The following is a 15,465-nucleotide window of genomic DNA, read 5'->3' on the forward strand; positions in this document are numbered from 1 at the left end:
AGTGAAGCCTGTGACAGTAGATTTATCTTTGGGGGGGCAGTGTGTGTGCTTTCTCAATTCTGGGAGCACTTTGGGAGACTGCTCCCAGATGGTGATAGTGAGCATATCTGGAATGCACTGTTTAGATTTGGTAATCCTTGGCAAACAATCTGTGGTTTCACTAATAATTGGCTTACGTTGTTGGTGTACAGTAAGCAATTCATAAAGTTACTTATGTATTGTTGTTGACTACCCGAATGGAATTCAAATCTGTCAGGTTGCCTTCAATAGTGTAAATGCATCTATTGTAAATATTTGGAATATTCCAGAACTGCCCAGTGCTTGGCAAATTCAGGGGGGACAAAAAATCACATTTCGTAATTTGAAATTAAGAATCCAAGAGGACGTAACCACTGAAGTATTCAATTCAAATAGTTAAATGGAGTGCTCACATTTAAAATACCTGTTATCCATAGGAATGGATGGACTGACAGAATTGAGATCAGATTCCTAGCTGGGGCATGTGAAATGTGCTTTGATAAAGTCACCTGCATTTACCAACAATAATTTGGCAAGCTCGGAAATTTAAAAAACAATACGAGCTTCATTGCTGATCCAGTCGGGTCCCAAGCTCTGTGAAAAAAAACAATGATCAGGTTTATTGCATACACTCTGAAACACGTGTTCCTTCTACAGATCCTGCAAGTTTCCCCAATGAGCAAAGCAAGTCAGGCAGCATCCGAGAAGCAGGAGAATTGATGTTTCGGGCATAAGTCCTTCATCAGGAATCACCGGTTTCAGAAAGATTACTGGCAGAGACTTATGCCATTACCTATGTAGAAGGGTCAGAGCATGTCACTATTAGATTAGAGACTAATTTCAGATTTGGTACCATTCAGTGCAACATTTCAGTATGATATTTACATATGTACCTTAAAGAGAAGTTGTCTAAAATTACAATCTCTAGAATAATTATAGAATTAAACCTGGAAATAAAGCTGGTGAACAAGAAAGGCAAAGTGAAGTCCCATCAGTATCACCTTGGGCAGTGTCAAGTAAGAATTTGACAACAGAGTTGCCACTTTGGTGTAACCTGCAGTCTGGCCAAATTGCAGCAAAAATCTGTTCAATTTTATCTGCAAACTATTGAATGCAAAATCCTCCTTGCACAATAATGAGGCAGAATTTTGGGATGTCATTTTTAAAATATATTATTTTCATAGTTACTCACAATTAAGAGTGATCACTTCGTGCTCTCTGCATAACACAGTACGAAAAGGAATTTACAAAAAAAAAACATTATAACCCAAATTCAGTCATTAATTCATTGATATTGCATTGGTCCAGCATTTATAAATAATCAATTGTTAAAATTAAATACAGATACATTTACTAACTATATTGGAGTACAGTCAAGTTTCTTACGGAACAGTGACAGGATTGGACAGTGTCCACATGGATTTAAGAGAGGGGAATCATTCTTAGCAAATGTACTGAAAGAATCTACAGAGTCGAATATTAAAGGAAGAAATTGCAGGACATATAGAAAAGCTTATCATTAAACATGGTAGACTGGGTTTTGTGAAAGAGAAACTATATTTGACAAATTTACGACAGTTCATTGAGGAGATAACAAGCAGGGCTGATAAAGGGCAATCCAATGATGTTCTGTATTTGGGATTTTAAAAATGTAAATGATGAGGTGCTACATAAACGTTAATTGCATAATACAGGAGCTCATGGTATCGGCGTAATGTATTAGCATGGACTGAGGATTGGTTAATCACATTGGCTGTTGCTGAGTCCTCACTTGGAGTACTGTATACAATGTATGCTCCCATGTTTAATAAAGGATAAACTAACATCGGAGACCATTCAAAAAAGATTCACTGAGCTGCTTTGAGGACAAAAGGGTTGACCTATCAAGAATAGATAAGCAGGGGTGATCTTATGGAAACAAGATTCTGAGGAGCTTGACAGAGTAGATGTTGACGAGATCTTCTAGCACCAGTGAAGTCTCAAACCAGGGGACATTACATAAGGGAACATTCATTTTAGAAAAAGTAAAGATTTTTTTCTCTGAGAATGGCTAGAATTTTCTCGCCCAAACAATTGTGAAAGTTAAATGTGGGAGGGGAATGGTTGGGTTACTCTTCGGAGGGTTGTTCTGGCTTGTTGGGCTGAAGGGCCTGTTTCCACATAGAATCACAGATTCCCTACTATCTCAAATTATTTTAAAAGAGGGCAGATAGATTTTTGAAATATTGAGCAGTTGAGGGCTATGCGGATCAAGCATAAAAAAGGTGTTGAGGTCTGGGTTGGCCAAGCCATGATCTGATAGAACAAGCTGAAGGCGATGAATGCCCTACTCCTGCTCCGATTCCTTGAGGCTCCTTTTCATGTTGTTTTGTTTCCAAAGACGAGCGTGATACAATGTGCTAAAGATCTCAGATGTTGTGAAAAGCAGTGAAAATGTGGTGTTTATGTACTGATTCAGATGGCATTGATTCATCAATCACAGCTTTCCAGTCATGAGTAGGAAGGCAATTCCCTCCATGAATAAAGGAAATCTACTGCAGAGCTCACACAAAGGGAATTCTTACCCTCAGCAAACTCTCCCATCACATTACCCAACATTTCATCTAAAGCAGGATGCACTGCGCATGCTCTAGCCAACAAAGTGACACGCGGGTGATTGATGTCAGCACCGGACCAATGATAGGTCGGTGGGCGGATCTGGAGGACCGAGCGGGATGTTGGTCCTCCAACCAATCAAAGTAAATGAAGGGCAGAGCTGAACTAAACCATGTGATCACCCTTGCGCGCGGCTCAGAGTCGATGTAATGAATGTTCGGGAAGTGATGGAGAGAAAGAGTACGGTAAGGAAAGAAATAAACAGGGAAACGGGAGAAAACCTGTGTTGCTATGAGCGGAGAGGTTTTACAAACAAATTGTGCTCGTCGTAAAACACATTTGAACGTCCCAGTCCCGTGTTTGCAGTAAATGGGGAATTGCCTCAGCGGCTGCAGGCCTGAGTGAGCGCCGCCATCTTTATTCGGGACAAAGATTCACTGGACACGTGCGGAGCCGCCATCTTTGTAGGGGGCAAGGTGCAGCCAGGCGCATGTGCAGGATTTCTCTCGTATAGAGTCATTGGGATCATAGCAGCCAATACTGCTCTGATTCACCTCTGGGCTCACTCATGACCGCTTTGTCAATATACAGCTTCCTCAGTCTCGAAAGTAATTTATAGACAAAGGGCGGCCCAGCCCCTGACCATGTACTGCTCTATTATCAGATTACTTTTTTCTTGAATATTTTTGACAGTCAAGAATTATTTTTTCCAACAAGCAAGTGTATTTTTCTTCCATTTCTGACTATCAAATTCTGTACCCCCCTGTAATCCATTTTGCACTCCCTGAAACATCAACTGTGTTTCTCCTTCCACAGATACCAGTGATTAATGCCAAAGCCCTGTTGCCTGTGGAGAGGGTGATGCTTGACTTTCTTGTACAGCTGCAGTTTGTGTGGTGAAGGTGCTCCTACAATGTGGTTGGATAAGAGACATGACAGAGTATTCATTCAGCAACAGTGATGGTTTGAAAATAATGTCCAAATCAACAACAGTTTGTATTTCTATTATCATGCTTATAATTTCACAAAAATACTATTGAGAACTTTAGACATAAGGCCAGAGATGGAGATATTAGGTCAGGTGACCAAAAGCACTGCCAAAAAGCAGGTTTTGAGGGATGTCTTAAAGGTGGAAAGCAGGTCTGTGAGGTTTTGGCTGTGAATTTCAGACCATGCTGCTTCAGCATGTGTAGAAACAGCCGCGCCACACAGGTGAACTAATGAATTAACAAATGGTTGGGAGTCTCTTAAGAAAATGGGTTGTCGAAGTCTCAAAGTGTGTGTGGTGCAGGGAGCTAGGGATTATCACAGCCAGGAATTAAATCAAGTGTGAGAATTTTAAATTGAGGGATATTGGCCAGGTGCTGGCAGGTGAGACTAGATTGGGTTGGGGTATCTGGTCAGCATGGACGGGTTGGACCGAAGGGTCTGTTTCCTTGCTGTACATCTCTATGGCTGTATGTTAATTATAATTAGGAGTCTTTTGATGAATCAACAAGCAGAGATTTAGACTTTCTTGAGATTACAGGGAGGTTGAATGTGGGAAGCTGGCCCTGAGTGTGTTTGGAAAATGAAGTCGGGAGATAACACACAATGGATGAGAGTTTCAGTATATGAGTTGTGATGAGGGTGGAATCAGCTAGAATTAGTGATCTTGGAGTGGGACTGAGTTGTCACACTCACCTCACCTCTGGGATTCAGCTGGTTATCAGGTTGTGAATCCGAGCGGTGTAACAATCGGGAGCTGAGTGGCCCTGGTGGTGCCTAAAATGAGTGTCACTCAGCTGGCTGTTACTCAGCAGCTGCTGCTTGGTAGCCCTATTGATGACATCTTCCATCACTTTACTGCTGATCGAGTGTGGACTGATAGAGGGAAATTGGCTGGGTTGGATTGCCCTGTGTTTTTGTGTTGAACATCCCTGGGCAATGTTTCACATTGTCGGTAGATGCCAGCGCTGGAGCGGTACTTGGGTTGGTGGGTGGCAAGTTCTGGCGCACAAGATATCAGTATTATTGCCAGAATATTTGCAGGGCACGTAGCCTTTGCACGACTTAACCATTTCTTGATGTTATTCAAACTGAATCGAACTGGCTTAAAACTCACATCTGTGATGTTAGAAACCACTGGAGAAGGCTAAGATGGATCATCCCACTTTACACTTCTGGCTGCAAATGCTGTTGTCTTATCTGGTGCATGGATGTGTGAGGCCCCTTCATCAGTAAGGGTGGGGATATCTGTGATGCTTCCTCCAGTGAGTTGTTTAATTGTCCATCACCGTTCACAACTGGGTGTAGCAGAACTGCAGAGCTCCGATCTGTTCCACTGGATGTAGGATCACTTAGCTCTGTTGCTTGCTGCTGATGCTGTTTGATATGCAGGTAGTTCTGTTTGGTAGCTTCACCAGGTTGGCACTTCATTTTTAAGTCTGCCTGGTGCTGCACATGGCATGCCCTCCTTTACAGCCCATTGTGATGGGTGAAAGCAGGATTTACAAACCCATGAGACTACAGATTGTTCTGGAGTACAGTTCTGCTGCTGTTGATGTCCCACAGTGCCTCAGAGATACCCAGTTTGAGATCCTACATCTCTTCGAAGTCTATCCCATTTAGAACGGTGATAGTGTCACTCAACACAATGGAGGTGTTTCTCAATTTTAAGGCAAGACTTTGTCTCCAAAAGGAATGTGTGATGGTCACTCTTACCGATACTGTCATGGCCAGATGTATCTGCAGCTGGTCAATTCATAACAATGAGATCAAGTATGGTTTTCCCTCTTGTTGGTTCCCTCACCACCTGCTGCAGATTCAGTTGAGCAGCTATATCCTTTAGAACCTGACCAGCTCAGTCAGTAATTGTGTTGCAGAGTAAGTCTCGATAGTGGACATTGAAATCCTGTACCCAGAGTACGTTTGACATCATTTTAGTTCCTCAGTGCTTCCTCCAAGTGTTGTTCAACATGAAGGAGAACTGATCCATCAGCCAAGGGAGGACTGTACGTGGTAATCAGCAGGAGCCATGAGACCTACTGGTCTCCGGAGCCAACGCTGAGTACTCCCAGGGCAAATCCTCCCTGTCTGTGCCACCACCTCTGCCTGGTCTGCCCTGCCAGTGGGACAGGACATATCCAGAGATTTCAGGAGAAAGTGAAGACTGCAGATGCTTGCGATCAGAGTCAAGGGTCTGGTGCTGGAAAAGCACAGCAGGTCAGGCTGATGAAGGGCTTAGTCTTGAAACGTCGATTCTCCTGCTCCTCGGATGCTGCCTGACTGTTGTGCTTTTCCAGCACCACACTCTCTAGGGCGGCACGGTGGCACAGTGGTTAGCACTGCTGCCTCACAGCGCCAGAGACCCGGGTTCAATTCCCACCTCAGGTGACTGTCTGTGTGGAGTTTGCACGTTCTCCCCGTGTCTGCGTGGGTTTCCTCCGGGTGCTCCGGTTTCCTCCCACAGTCCAAAGATGTGCAGGTCAGGTGAATTGGCCATGCTAAATTGCCCGTAGTGTTAGGTAAGGGGTAGATGTAGGCGTATGGGTGGGTTATGCTTCGGTGGGGCAGTGTGGACTTGTTGGGCCGAAGGGCCTGTTTCCACACTGTAAGTAATCTAATCTAATCTAATCTAATCTAGGGATGGTGATGGTGGTGTCTGGTCATTGTTTGTAAGGGATGATTCCGTGAGTATGACTATGTCAGGCTGTTCCTTGACTAGTCTGTGAGACAGCTCTGCACATTTTGGCACCAAAAACCATATGTTAGTGAGGAGGACGTTGCACCATCGAGAGGGCTGATTCTGTGGTTGTAATTTCTGGTGCCTTGTTAGTTGCCAACTGGTCCATCCAGTTTCATTCCTGTGTTGAGACTTCGCAGTGATTAATACAGTGAGTAGCTGGCTGGGCCACTGTCAGGTTGGCAGGATTTTTTTTCGCCATTGACAATGGTTTCATGGAGATCAGGAGATTCCTAATACGTTGTTTTTTTTCTTGAATTCAGATTCCACCATCTGCCAAGATGGGATTCGAACCAGGACTTCAGCCGTTTGTTTTAATATTCTGGAATAAAGCTAAATACATCAGGTTTGTTCACTCATTTTAAATATCACTAATCCTGGTTTTGTTTCTTTGTAAAACACTGTCCATCGTCCTGTCTCCTCCATCCTCCCCTCCAACAACGAGTGAGGAGCACATGGAGTTTCTGTCACTAAGACTGAGATAATCCGATCTGCTGCTTCCCTCCCTCCCACTAGCCCACTGAGCCAAACTGCCTCACGTAGTGTTCCTGGTTTTCGTCCTAAACCTACATCTTTCTCCAGTGTCTTCTCAAGCCTTATCAGAGCTCCCCTTGACCCTTTACCCTAATCTCTCTAAACTCACTTTCCAACTCTCTTTCCTCCGCTGCCGCCTCATCACTCCCCCTCGCCAATTCATAGATATTGTTCCTTGTTCTGTCTGTTGGTCTTTTTTTGGTTATGTCCTTCTCTCCCATTCTGTGAAAAACTAATATTTGACCTCACCATTGTTGGAAAATCCTGCTCCATATCCACTCTCCTTTTCCTTTCTGAATTCCTTGCATTTGGTGTCCCTCAACGATCTATCCTTTGTCTCTCCTGTATCTCACGTACATAGTGCCAGGAGGTGATATCATCCAAAAACACTGTGTTCGGTTTCACATGTACACTGACGATGCCCAGCTCTCCCTCCCCATCATCCCTCTCCATTACTCCACTGTTACTCAGTTATCAAACTGTTTGTCACATTCCCACTACTCGATTAGCTGCAGTTTCCTCCAATGAAACATTGTCATGGTTAAACCCATTGCCTTACCTTTATCTTTGTGCTGAGCCCCTCCCTCTCACTGGGAACTCTGAGGCAGAACGACACTCTTCACAATATTGCTGTTATATCTGACCCCAAGGTGACCTTCTGATCAGACATCCACACAATCACAACACCAGGAATTCCAATCTCTTAAACGTTGCTTTTCTCCACCTCACCCCAGTTCCATTGCTACTGAAACCCCTTACCTGCGTCTGTGTCACCTTAAACTTGAATCCAAAACAGAATCCTTGATTCCGTGACTTAGAATCTGGTTTCAGACTCCCCTCTCAGTATTTACCCTCAGAAACATCCTCTCAGTATTTATCCTGTCAAACCCCTTAAGAATCCCATCTGTCTCACTGAGATCACCTCTCTTTCTCCAAAATCCAGTGAGTAGAGTCCCAATCTTTTCAGCCTTTATTTAAAAGATAATCACTCCAAACCAGGGATCATCTCATTGAATCTTCCCTGAAATGCCTCCAATGAAGTGACACATTTCCTTCTCTAAAGGGACCAAAACTGCTCTCATTACTGCAGATATGGTGGTCTCACCAGCACTTCACACGTTACTCTCAGGTAAAGACCCCAAACTCTAATACTGAAAACCTTTGAAACAAAACATTCGATTCCCCTTCCTGATTCCCTGTTGTAACTGTGTGGCAGCTTTCTGTGTTTCCTGAACAATTACCCCCGGTCCCTTTGTGGTGCAGTTTTCTACAGTTTCCACCATTTAAATAGTACTTTGTTCTTTTATTATCTCCTCCAAAATGAGCAACTTCCCATTTTCCCAAGTTACACCCCATCTGGCAACTTGTTGCCCCCTTCTCCTGTGCATCTCTCTCTTTTCATAATCCTCTTAGACCTTTACAGTTATGCCTTTTCTAGGAGATATCCCCCCTTCCCATTCTTTCAAACATTTACTGGGAGCACTGGGCAGTGGGAAGCAGACAGAGTTGCTATCTTTTTAGGGATACGCTTTGGAGTGATTGAGAGGATCTTCCTACCCATTGGTCAGGATGGAGACAACTTGCCCATCGTTAGGCATTAGCCTTTCACACCCGTGTCTTATTGATGAGGCAGAGCGGCAGCACGGAATGAAAGAAAAGAAAGTAATTCTTGTTCCCCATATCTCACTGACGCTTGGATCATTTTCTCCAATGTGTCAAAGAACTGCTGTGTTCAGTCACATAAGATCTCAAGTTGGAATCTCCTAGAAACCCACAGATTTCCCTTGGAGTTGACTGTTGATGTCCTCAAGGGTAATATGTACAGTAATCCTGGGCCACGAGGAGGGGATGGTGTGAGTTTCTAACTTGAACTGATAGTGACAGATTTTATAAACTTGTATTAGTAATCTCAGTAAATATTCTGCTAAACTCTGATTGAATTACTCAGTATATCAGGATCTGGATATTCGCATTGTGTGTGTGAGTATTGTGTTCCAGATCAATCCCATTTGCTGCTTAAAAATTCTCCTTTGAATCATCGCATTCTCTCAAAAGGTCTCCCCAAACCTTCAATGTGTCATGTAATCCTTTTATGATGACCTGATGAGTGTAAGGTTTATTATTCGAATGTGTAATTTTTGTATAAGGATGTCTCAGAGAGGGAGCAGAATATTCTTAAAGGGGAGAATAACCATTTTGAGGGGAGGCTGTTGTTTATTGGTATCAATGACATGGGAATAGAAGAGTTCACATTATTGGATCATTGGAATCTCTTGTGGGGTAGAATCGACCTCCATCAGAAGGATGGATTGTACTGGCACTGGAAGGGAACAGTTGCTAGTGCTATTCAGGAGGCATTAAACCAGTGAAGGAATGTGGGTAAACCCAGAGAGAGAGTGAGGGAAGAGCTCAGTCTGACGTCGGTACAGTTCAGATGTCAAACAGTCAAGGCAGACAAGGGCAAGGCACAGAATGAGCAGTTACCCTGCATTTGTTTCAATGCAGGAGGCCCGATAGGTCGGGCAGAGGAGCTCAGGGTATGGTTTTGAACATCGCACTGGGATATTATAGCAATTACAGAGGCATGACTTAATGATGGATAGGACCAGCAGCTTAATGTATAGATGCAATAGCAAAGATAGAAAGGGGGCAACAGAGCAGGGGGAGAGGTATATTTGATTAGGGCTAACATCACAGCTGGGCTTCAAGAGGGTATTCCTGGGAGTACATCCAGGCAGGTTATACAGGTGGAACTGAGAAATAAGAAAGGGATGATCTCCTTATTGGGATGGTATTATTGACCACCCCCCACTTCCCCAATAGTCAGCAGGGAGTTGAGAAGCAAATTTACTAAGAGATCACTTATCTGTAAAAATAGTATGGTTGTGTACAAGACTTGATCTTCTTTGTTATTCATTCACAGGATGAGGGTATCACTGGCTGGGCCCAAAGGGCAGTAAAGAGTCAACCACATTGCTGTGGGTCTGGAGTCACATGTAGGCCAGACCAGGTAAGGATGGCAGATTCCTTCCCTGAAGGATATTAGCGAATCTGGTGAGGTTTTATTTCGCAATAATCAACAATGGATTCATGGTCTTTAATAGATTCTTAATTCCAAATTTTTATTGAATTCACATTCCACTGTCTGCCGTGATGGGATCCAAACCCTGGGCCCCAGAACGTTATCTGGGTGTCTGGATTATCCATCTAGTGATAATCTCACTAGGCCATTTGGTAGGGTGAGTGACTGAGGTATCCGTGGGGCAGCACATCAGCACCAAAGATCCCACGGTCTCTGCGGAAGATAGAAAGGGCTGGGAGGGAGATATATCCCTAGTGGTGGGGTCTGACTGTAGGTAGCGGACATAGCAGAGGTTAATGGAGATTAGTGGGTGGTGGGTGGCAGGTGAGGAGCGGGGGATTCTATTCTTATTGTGGTTGGAGGGGTGGGGGGAAGGCGGAGGTACAGGAAGTGGAAGATATGCGTTGGAGTGCATTGTTGATCAAGTAAGAGGGAAATGCAGTCCTTGAAAGAGGAAACCTTTCTGGGATGACCTGGAGTGGAATTGCTTCTTCTGGGAGCAGATATGGCAGAGGCGGAGGAATTGGGAGTACAGGATCACGTTTTTACAGGAATATACTCGAGGGTAATCAGGAGAGCAAAAAGGGGACTTGAAATATCTCTAGGAAATAGTTTAAGGAGAATCCAAAGAGATTCTACAAATACATTAAGGATAAAATAATAACCAGACAGAGAGTAGGACCCTTAAAGATCAACAAGGCCATCTATGGAACAACAGGAGGTGGGAGAAATACTATGCTATTCTATTCTAGAGAGTTTGGAGAAATAAATAGTGATAACTTGAAAAGTGTCTATATTACAGAGGAGGAAGTACTGGATGTCTTAAACAGTAGCAAGGTGGATAAATCCCTGGGACCTGATCAGGTGTATCCCAGAAATTTGTGGAAAGCTAGGAAGGTGATGGCAGTGCCCCTCCCTGAGGTATTTATATAATTTTTTGTGACAGGTGAGGTGTTGGAAGATTAGTGCCATTATTTTAAAAAAGTGGTACGGAAAGGCCAGGGAACAAGAGAACAGTCAACCTAACGTCAGTGGTAGGTAAGTTGTTGGAAGGGATTCTGAGGGACAGGATTTACATGTATTTGGAAAGACAAGGATTGATTAGGGATAGTTAACATGGCTTTGTGTGTGGGAAATTCTCTCTCTCTAATTTGATTGAGTTTTTTTGAAGATGTGACAAAGATGATTGATGAAGGCAGACTGGACGTTGTCTATATGGACACTGAACGATGTTCCACAACGCAGACTGGTTAGCAAGGTTAGATAACATGAAATGTTGGGAGAACTAGCCATTTGGATACAAAACTGGCTTGAAGATAGGAGGCAGAGGTTGGTGATGGAGGGTTGCTTTGCAGACTGGAGGCCTGTGAGCAGCATTGTCCTGCTGGAATGGATATTGGATCCTTAAATACATGACTTGGATATGAATATATGAGATATGGTCAGTGGGTTTACAGAAGACACCAAAATTGGAGGTGTAGTGGACAATGAAGAAGGTTAGTTCAGAATGCAACAGTATCTTGACCAGATGGGCCATTGGAGTGAGGAATGGCAGACTGGGTTCAATTTAGACAAATGTAAGCTGTTGGATTTTGGAAAGGCAAATCAGAGCAGGACTTATACACTTAATGGTAAAGTCCTTGGGAATGTTGCTGAACATAGAGACCATGGAGTGCAGGTTCATTGTTCCTTGAAAGTAGAGTCGCAGGTAGGCAGACTAGTGAAGGTGGTCTTTGGTATGCTTATATTTATTGGTCAATGCACTGAGTACAGAAGCTGGGACGTCAAATTGTGGTTGGACAGGACATTGATTGAGCCATTTCAGGAATTCTGTTTTAAGTTTGAAATTCCCTGTTCTGGAAAGGATATTGTGAAACTTGAAAGAGTTCAGACAAGATTTACAAAGACTTTGCTAGGGTTGGAGGATTTGGGCTACAGGGAGAGGCTGAATAGGTCAGGGTTAATTTCCCTGGAGAGTCAAAGACTGAGAGGTGACTTCATGGAGATTTATAAAATCATGAGTGGCATGGATAAGGTGAGCAGCCAGGGTCTTTTCATCCCAGTTTGGTGGGTTCAAAACAAGATCACATGGGCTTAAGTTGAGAGGGCAAAGATTAAAAACGGATCTAAGGGGCAAAGTTTTCAAGCTGTGTGTGGTGTATGTGTGGAATGAGCTGCCAGATGAAGTAGTAGAGGCTGATACAATTACAACATTTGAAAGGCATCCGATTGGGTACGTGAATAGGAAGAGTTTCCAATGATACGGACCAATAGCTGGCAAATGGGGCTCTGTTTGTTGAGGATTCCTAGTTGGCATGGACAAATTGGACCAAAGGTCTGTTTCTGTGCTGTACATCTCTATGACACTAATAAATGAAAATAAGATGTGTTCCTCTTTTGTGGAGAGCTAGCAGAAGCACAGATAATTGTCCTTGGAGCTGAGAAGGTGAAGCAGTGATCTTGACCAGGTGCAAATTTGTTTCTAGGATATCTAATCTGCAGAGCGAGGGGAATTGTTAACAATGTCACAATTTTAGTAACTATTTTCAAGTAATTGGCAAATAATATGTGAATATGTGAACTTTTTTTATTCAGTAAGTTCTGAGTATCTGGAACAGTCTGAATGACAGCTGGACACAGACTCAGCAGTTATTCATAAACAGATTTGGAATTTTACTTTTTAAGGGAAGATTTGGTGGGCTATGGGCAAATGGGAAGGGAATTGGGACAGATTTGCAGCATCTCCAGAGGGAGAGGGTACATCCCAAATGGGCTGAATTGCCCCAGGCTCTGTGCTCTATCATACTGCCCCATTAACTGTGAATGCTGAAGCTCATCCCAGGGCAGAGAGAGGGAGGATCCCACCACTCACCTCACAATGGGCCTCGATGATTGATGTCAGCGCAGGCCAATAGGGGGCAGAGGGCAGTACTGGAGGACCAGGTCGTACCAGTTTGTCCTCCAACCAATCTGAGTGAATGAGGGCATCCTCAAGGCTGGAACTAAAGAAAGGCACATATCACAGAGATCTGAGAAACTGGAGGACATGAGATAGGGAGCGTTCTGTGGCTGGTGAGGAATTATATAAATCAGGAAGAGTTGTGAGGCTGGATGAGGTGACAGTGATTGGGAGAGTTGTGAGGATGGAGGAATTTAGAGTGAGTGAGGATTAGAGTCATAATGTTATACAGCAAGGAAACAGGCCCTGTGTCCAACCAGTCCATGCCAACCATAATTCCAAACTGAACTAATTGTACCTGCCTCCGCTTGGTCCACATCCATCCAAATATTTCCTATTTATGTACTTATCTGAAAGTCTTTTAAATATTGTAATGGTATTCACAGCTACCACTTTCTCTGGAAGTTCATTCCACGTGTGTAATTTTTTTTTAAAACCCTAATGTCTTTCCTCAAATCTTTCTAATTTCTTCTCAAAATGAATGCACCCGAGTTTTGAATCCCCCTCTCTCCCGGCTATTCACCTTATCTACACACTTTCTGATTTTATAAACCTCTAATAAGATCACCCCTCAACCTCGTGCACGTCAGTGCAAAAAATTCCCAGCCTATCCAGCCTCTCCTTAGAACACATTCCCTCCATTCATGGCAACATGCTGGTAAATCTCTTCTGAACCTGCTCCAATTTAATGATATCCTTCCTATAACAGCACAACCCGAACTGGACAGAGTATTCCAGAAGAGGCCTCCCCAACGTCCTGTACATCCTCAACATAACGTCCCAACTCCTGTATTCAGAGGTCTGAGCAATGATTGTAAGTTTGCTAAGCACCTTCTTAACCACCCTGTCTACATGTAACATACACTTCAAAGACCTGAAGCCCTCGATCTCTTTGTTCCCATATCTCTACTCAAGGCCCTACTTTTATTGAGTGTAAGTCCTGCCCTCGTTTGTTTTGTCAGGATGTTATATTTTGCATTTATTCCAATCCAAAAAATTTTTGAGTATAAAGGCAGTAGGAGTATAATTAATAGGGAAATCAGGAGGCAAAAAAGGGACGTGAGATTGCTTTGGCGAATAGGGTTAAGGATAATCCAAAGGGCTTTTGGAAATACATGAGGAGCAAAAGGCTAACTAGGGAGAAAATAGAGACCCTCAAAGATCAGCAAGGCAGCCATTGTGTGGAGATGCAGGCGATGGGCGGTATAGGGAAACAAGTATTTTTCATCAGTGTTTACTGTGAAGAAGTACATGGGAGATATAGAATGTGGGGAAATAAATGGTGACATCTTGAAAAATGTCCATATTACAGAGGAGGAGAAGGTGCTCAATGAGTGGCTAAGGAGCTGGTGCAGGGGAAAAGGATTCACGTTTTTTGGGTCGTTGTGATCTCCTCTGGAGTAGAGTTGACCTGCATAAGAAGGATGGATTGTACCTGAATTGGAAGGTGTCTAATATCTAGGCAGGGAGACTGGCTGGTGATACTCGGGAGGCATTAAACCAGTAAGGGAGTGGGTATAAACCCAAGAAGATAGAGAGGAAAGAGATATGTCTGAGGCTGGTACAGTTCAGAAGTCAAATAGTCAAGGCAGGAAAGGGCAAGGCACAGAATGAAGTCGGACTGAGCAGTTGCACTGCATTTACTTCAATAGAAGAGGCCTGACAGGGAAGGCAGATGAGCTCAGGGTATGGTTTTGAACATGGCACTGGGATATTATAGCAATTACAGAGGCATCACTCAGGGATGGATAGGACTGGCAGCTTAATGTTCCAGGGTATAGATGCTTTCGGGAGAATAGAGAGGGGGACAAGAGAGGAGGGGGAGTGGCATTTTTGATTCAGGATAGCGTTATGTTTTTGCTAAGGGAGGATATTCCTGGGAGTACGCCCAGTCAAGTTATTTAGGTGGAACTGGGAAATAAGAAAGGGATGATCACCTTATTGGGGTTTTCTGCATGGATTTTGTCTGGGTCCTTTGGTTTCCTTCCACAGTCCAAAGATTAGATTAGATTACTTACAGTGTGGAAACAGGCCCTTCGGCCCAACAAGTCCACACCGACCCGCCGAAGCGCAACCCGCCCATACTCCTAACCTAACACTACGGACAATTTAGCATGGCCAATTCACCTGACCTGAATATCTTTGGACTGTGGGAGGAAACCGGAGCACCCGGAGGAAACCCACGCAGACACGGGGAGAGTGACTCCACACAGTCAGTCACCTGAGTCGGGAATTGAATCCGCGTCTCTGGCGCTGTGAGGCAGCAGTGCTAACCACTGTGCTACTGTGCCGCCCAAATAATTTACTAGATCTAAAAGTTAAGGTTCTGAATTGGACAAAGGCCAATTTTAATGGCCCAAGGCAAGAACTTTCATCTGGCCCCTCAAGCCTGCTCTGCCATTCAATAAGATCAGGGCTGATCTTTTCATGGCCTCAGCTCCACATTCCTGATCTCTCACCATAACCCTTAATTGCTTTCCTGTTCACAAATCTACATTTTGCCTGCTTCTATCTTATCTACTCCCTTCATAATTTTATTTTTTCCTCTCCAAC

General features: G+C 43.7%; 1 long non-coding RNA gene across 1 annotated transcript in view; it reads left to right on the plus strand.

Annotated features, from left to right (window-relative positions):
* Positions 1–2,802: 2,802 nt before the first annotated feature.
* Positions 2,803–15,465, plus strand: part of LOC140487745 (uncharacterized) — a 55,602-nt gene continuing 42,939 nt past the window's right edge. The window contains exons 1-3 of the long non-coding RNA XR_011962923.1: positions 2,803–2,858; positions 6,601–6,683; positions 9,795–9,881. This is a non-coding gene — a long non-coding RNA (uncharacterized lncRNA). The remainder of the gene's footprint in view (positions 2,859–6,600; positions 6,684–9,794; positions 9,882–15,465) is intronic.

The sequence above is a fragment of the Chiloscyllium punctatum genome, chromosome 17, assembly GCF_047496795.1.
Source record: "Chiloscyllium punctatum isolate Juve2018m chromosome 17, sChiPun1.3, whole genome shotgun sequence".
In the NCBI taxonomy this organism is placed as follows: domain Eukaryota; kingdom Metazoa; phylum Chordata; class Chondrichthyes; order Orectolobiformes; family Hemiscylliidae; genus Chiloscyllium; species Chiloscyllium punctatum.